Source organism: Lactuca virosa, chromosome 6 (genome assembly GCF_052849685.1).
Source record: "Lactuca virosa cultivar CGN04683 chromosome 6, Lactuca_virosa_CGN04683_v6, whole genome shotgun sequence".
Lineage (NCBI taxonomy): Eukaryota > Viridiplantae > Streptophyta > Magnoliopsida > Asterales > Asteraceae > Lactuca > Lactuca virosa.
Window position 1 is genome coordinate 211,361,487 of NC_136431.1, and position 6,294 is coordinate 211,367,780.

Genomic DNA, 6,294 nt, shown 5'->3' on the forward strand with positions numbered 1-6,294 from the left:
ACACAATAATTATTTAAAGAAAGACTTATATCTAATATATCAACTCATTACAATATATGTTGCTTGAACTATTCCAATATCAACATGCTAAATTCCAATCAAATACATCTACTTGGTACAACAAGGTCCTATAGCACCAGCTTGACTTTCATGCTTTAGCTAATGAAGGAAGTTAGTTAAGTAGATTCAACAAACTTGATTTGTATAAACTTTGTGAATACAAATATTTTTAGTTTTATATATACATACATCTATATATATATATATATATATATATATATATATATATATATATATATATATATATATATATATATATATATATATAAGAAAACTATTGAGAATGTATTAGATGCTTAAATGTGATGTAGATACCAATACTTGCGTAATGGGATAACTCATAGTCATAATGAACTATAGATTAAGCATCTTAGTATGTGGTTCCTCGAACAACTATGTATCCAAATTATGATGTGTAATTGTAATTAAAATCTACATGGAACCACTTTCCATGTAACATTCTCTTCATTCATAATGAGAACACGCCCGATTGTGATTGAGAGTCATCTCAATCTATTTGGAAGTTACACATATGTGTAACAACTTAAAGATAGCTTTCTTTCAAATACTCCACATATTAGGAATATTTATTTAGTTCTCGGAAGTACTTTAGAATGTTCCTTTAAGTCTCAACATGACTTACTCTCGGATTATACTGCTATCATTCGACATACTCTAAGCATACGGCTTATCTGACCTTCATGCATAATCATGACATATATGAATAATCCAATTACAACAACATATGGAATACAATCATATTAACTAGTTCAAAACATCATACTAGGATTTTGACGAATGCTCAAAATCATGTTATATGGTATTGATAAGATAAACTCTCTCAGAGTTCTTTACCTTAAGCTCTTTAAGATCCTTGACAACCAATGCAATTTTACTTAATCCTTTAAGTTGCCATGATCTATGTATATAGATCCTTATTCCAATAATTAGTATGTCGACTACATATAAGACTAGAAATGTTACTGTGCTCCCATTATCTTTATAGAAACACAAGAGTCAACTTTATTTAAGATTAAATCACACTATGCACTTAACTTATAAGAAACAAGATTCTTACTTTGAGATGTTATCTAAATTCTAAAAATATTTTCATTCATGTATGTTTTCTCCTTTGAAAACTCACTTACTTTTTATATTCGCAATTTATCGAGGAAGATTAATCAAGCTCATGCTTGACAATCATACATGAATGTATCTCTATGTGTTTTATTACTTTCTGATCAAATATTGAGCAGATTCAACAACAGTTGAAAACTTGATAGTTCCAAACTATGATGCATTTAGCTTATGGCTCTTTAGCTAAAAAAGTTCCATATTGCTCCCACATAGAAAAAGAATTTTCTAAGCACTTTTCTTCTGGAATGACAATTTAGTGGGATTAGTAGAAACTTCATCCTAAACAATCATTTTGGATAATCTACATAAATACAATTAGTAGATGCTAGAGTGGTTAAGCTTATTGTCTAACATAAGCTTTATAACTCCATACATTTTAGATAAGGATAAACCATTACATCCTTAGTCTAATGAAAGTATTTAATCTAATTTTTTTTGCTGGATATATATATATATATATATATATATATATATATATATATATATATATATATATATATATATATATATATATATTTATATATATGTTGCAGTAAGCATAACTCCAAAATTTGTAAAGTAAATAATTCCTTTAATAACATCATATAGTAGATAGCAAGGTCTATGTTTTATCCTCATCAAAAACTTGTAGTATCGAAATTCAACCACTGGCAGGTGACCCTATCCCACAAGAGAATACAAAGGCTACCCCGAACATCGAAAGATAGATCCAAGTGACCAAGTGATCATGTGCCACAATAACCATACTAATAACGAGTGAGTGTTTTTGACGGAAAGGGTTGTGAATCGATTCCACAACTCCTAAGATGTTCCAAGAAGACTTGTTTTAAAAAAATCATCTTCTCTATCACAATGAAAGGTTAATGATGGTCTCCTTAAGTTGTATTTCAAACTTCACTATGAAACAATTTGAGCAAATCAAAAGGTTTCAACAATAACAAATAAAAGTCATCAGTGAAATTGATTAAGCATCCATCACAAAATTTATTCGTGGATTAAAAAGATTACATACCTCACTTATGTATAATTCTTTGTCAAGCCTTTTTGTTATTTAACTACTAATAAATAAAGACACTTGCGAATCATCTTCCTATATATATAGGATCCACATATATCAAATGAATCAAGCTCATTTGCCTTCAAAAACTCCATCCTTTTGAAGTTGGTATATGTGTTTCACATTTATATAGTCATGATGATTATGACATAGATAAGTTTCAATAAAAAACCTGTCACACCCCAAAACCAAGAACGACGGAAACCTTCTGGGGTGGAGTGTGACATATTGGTATCAGAGCACTGTTTATAGTGAATCAAGTATATCAACTCATAAAAGATATATGAACTATAAACACATCGGGATTAAAAAACCCTGACAAAGAATATATACTTTTAAATAATAAAATATTTAACTAAGTATATATATACATTTATCCATACCAGTGTCAGTATCATACTAGAACAGAACAAAAGTATTATGATTGTTGAACATGGCAATTAGGTTTAGAGACATATAGTCAAACCTAAGGGGATATAGCCTGATCAACTATATTTTCTGAGGAGTGACTAGCATGTGCCTAAGGATGATTGTAGTGTTGCAACAAGTCTAAAAGCTTACCAAAACCACTACAACAAGAACATTAGAACAGAATACTATAGGAGTATTCTGCGTTGCTATAAATCACATATGTGAGAACTAAAAAGGTCGTTACTAGTAGGGCAATAGTTGCTATGTGGATACTCTAAGGTCACATGCGGCTAAGACGCTATAGACTTAGAATCTGTGATCTTTGCTTTATTTCATGTTCCTTGTTTGGTTGTGGATTTAGATTTAGGGTCACTTATTCTAAGGTCTATCCTGTTTTGGTTGCATGTAATTGGTATGCACTATGCAAGTATTGGGTCAACTAATAACGATCATCTTATAATTATTTTAGATCAGTACGTCTATTAAACCATTCTTTCCCCATTCTCGCGTAGATACTATGGCTGACTTAAAGGGGTGCCCGTCGCCAGTAGAGGATTATATGCTCATCCTTCCTCTTCTTAAAAGAATAACCTTTCTCTTCAGTATCTCTGTTCACTTGTCTGTAAACATTCCTAACTTTGAAATTACTCTAACTAGACCTCTAAACTGCCAACATTTTTCCTTATGGTTTGATGTAAGACCTACTATTAGGTCAATTTTCCCGAACTCATTTTACATCATTAATACTATTAGTATTGGCAGTCATCTATTCTATGAGAAAGTCTTTACCTTTGTTATTCCCTACTCTATTGTTATGCCTCTATCTGATAGTTAGACTATGGTGATTTAGTCTATGAAACACTCTCATCATACTTACAATTCATTCTTACTATTATCATCATCTCCATCCACTTTTAGTAAAAGATGCCGCCTCGCCCTCGTCCGACCAGGGGCAGACCTGCAAATCAAACTCCACCAACACCACCCCCTCCGCAGTTCGATGCGGTGATGTTCCAGGCAGCTGTGACCGCAGTTGTGACCGCCGCCATGGCCCAAGTAAACTCTGGTGGCGTTAGTGGAACGGGTACTGGCACCAACTCTAGCCATGGTGAAATCCATCCACGTGCACGGGAGTGCACCTATAAGGATTTCATCAGCTGCAAACCTACATACTTCAACGGAACCGGAGGGATACTTGCACTGTCCCAATGGATCGAGAGAACAGAAGCAATCTTCGAGATGTGCTCATGCCCTGAAGGAAGCAAGATAAAGTTCGCTGCTTGCACCTTCACCCAAAGGGCCCTGGCGTGGTGGAATGGCCATGTCAAATCACTCTCATTGGTAACAGCTAACGCCATGGGCTGGGATACTCTGAAGGACCTTACGACAAGGGAGTACTGCCCGAGGGGCGAAATTCAGAAACTCGAGGAGGAACTGTGGAACCTCAAAATGCAGGGTTCCGACATAGTGGCTTATACAGCCAGGTTCTGCGACCTGGTGGCTCTATGTCCTAACATGGTTCCCACCGAAAGCAAGAAGATCGAAAGATACATCTGGGGTCTGGTACCCCCATATCGAAGGAACGTTCTAGCATCACACCCTGCGACCTTTGATAGTGCCAAGGAATTGGCCCAAAGGCTCATCGATCACGAGGTTCCTTCTACTCCATCAACAACTACAACGACTACCCCCGCATCAACCAAGACATCTGACAACAAAATGAAGCGAAGTTGGAACAGGAAGAAGGACAAATCAGCTCAATCCTCTTCCCAGAACAAACAGACAGTGGCTGTCCATGCTGCCACTACTTCTGCTGCCCCTGTACCAGCCAAAACATATGCATGGAGCCTACCCAAGTGCACCAAGTGCTCTTTCCATCATGACGGCCCCTGCCGTGAAATGCACTGCACTAATTGCGACCGGAAGGGCCATACTGCCCGGTTTTGCAGATCTCAACCCAAACCCATCACCCAGATTCCCAGTACCGGAGTGAGTCAAGCCTGCTACGGGTGCGGCAAGACAGGGCACTTCAAAAGAAACTGTCCAAAAGCTGGGAATGCAGGAGGAGCAGGAAGACTACTTGCTATTGGCCACAATGAGGCCGTGGCAGACCCCACGGTAGTCGCGGGTACGTTCCTTCTCGATAACTCTTATGCTTGTATCATATTCGATAGCGGGGCAGAAAGGAGCTTCGTAAATCAAAAATTTAAATACTTACTTAATCAAGCACCACAAGCACTAAAAGAAACCTTCGTCATAGAAATGGCTAACGGCAAGACAGAGAGTTCTAACGAGATTTGCATAGGTTGTACCCTCACGCTAGATAATCATTCATTCCCAATCGACCTCATACCAGTAGCTATCCAGAGTTTTGACGTCATTATAGGCATGGACTGGCTGAGTCTTTATCGTGCCGATATTCTATGTTTCGAAAAATCAGTCCGCCTGAACCTACCGAATCATGAAACCTTATTGATCTACGGAGACAAACCCAGTACGAGCCTTCGTATCATCTCAAGTATCCACGCCCAAAAATATCTGCGTAAGGAATATCGTGCATTCCTGGCGCACGTTGTCGATACGAGCCAGAAAACAAAAGACCTGAAAGACCTCCCCGTAGTACGCGATTTTCCTGACGTCTTTCCGGAAGAACTCCCAGGATTACCTCCGCAACGTCAAGTCGAGTTCCGAATCGACTTAATTCCAGGAGCGACCCCTGTAGCCAAATCGCCCTATCGTCTAGCACCCGCTGAGATGCAGGAACTGACCAGTCAACTTAACGAACTGCTCAACAAGGGCTTCATAAGACCAAGCTTCTCACCATGGGGAGCACCAGTCTTGTTCGTGAAAAAGAAAGACGAATCGTTCCGTATGTGCATCAATTACAGGGAACTTAACAAGCTTACAGTCAAGAATCGTTACCCTCTTCCTCGCATAGACGATTTATTTGACCAACTGCAAGGGGCAAGCTACTTTTCCAAGATTGATCTGTGGTTCGGGTATCACCAGTTACGAGTGCTTGAGGAGGATGTTCCGAAGATAGCCTTCCGAACTCGTTACGGACACTACGAGTTCGTAGTGATGCCATTCGGATTAACCAATGTCCCTGCAGTATTCATGGACTTGATGAATAGAATATGCCGTCCTTACTTGGATCAGTTCGTCATCGTCTTTATTGATGATATACTTATCTACTGTCGAAGTAAGGAGGAGCATAGCGATCATTTACGATAAGTCCTAGGAACCTTACGATCAGAGAAGCTTTATGCGAAGTTCTCTAAATGTGAATTTTGGATCCGAAGAGTTAAATTCTTAGGACACGTGGTTAGCAAAGAAGGAATCCACGTGGACCCTTCCAAAATTAAAGCTATTGAGAACTGGTCAGCACCGAAGACGCCTACAGAAATTCGTCAATTTCTAGGCCTCGGTGGCTACTACTGCAGATTCATACAGAATTTCTCTCGAATTGAGAAACCCCTCACTACATTGACCCAGAAGGGTGTGGCCTTTGACTGGGAAGAGAAGCAGGAGAAAGCGTTCCAAACGCTAAAACGAGCCTTGTGCACCGCAGCGATACTGTCCCTCCCCGAAGGAACAAAAGACTTTGTGGTCTATTGCGATGCGTCAAA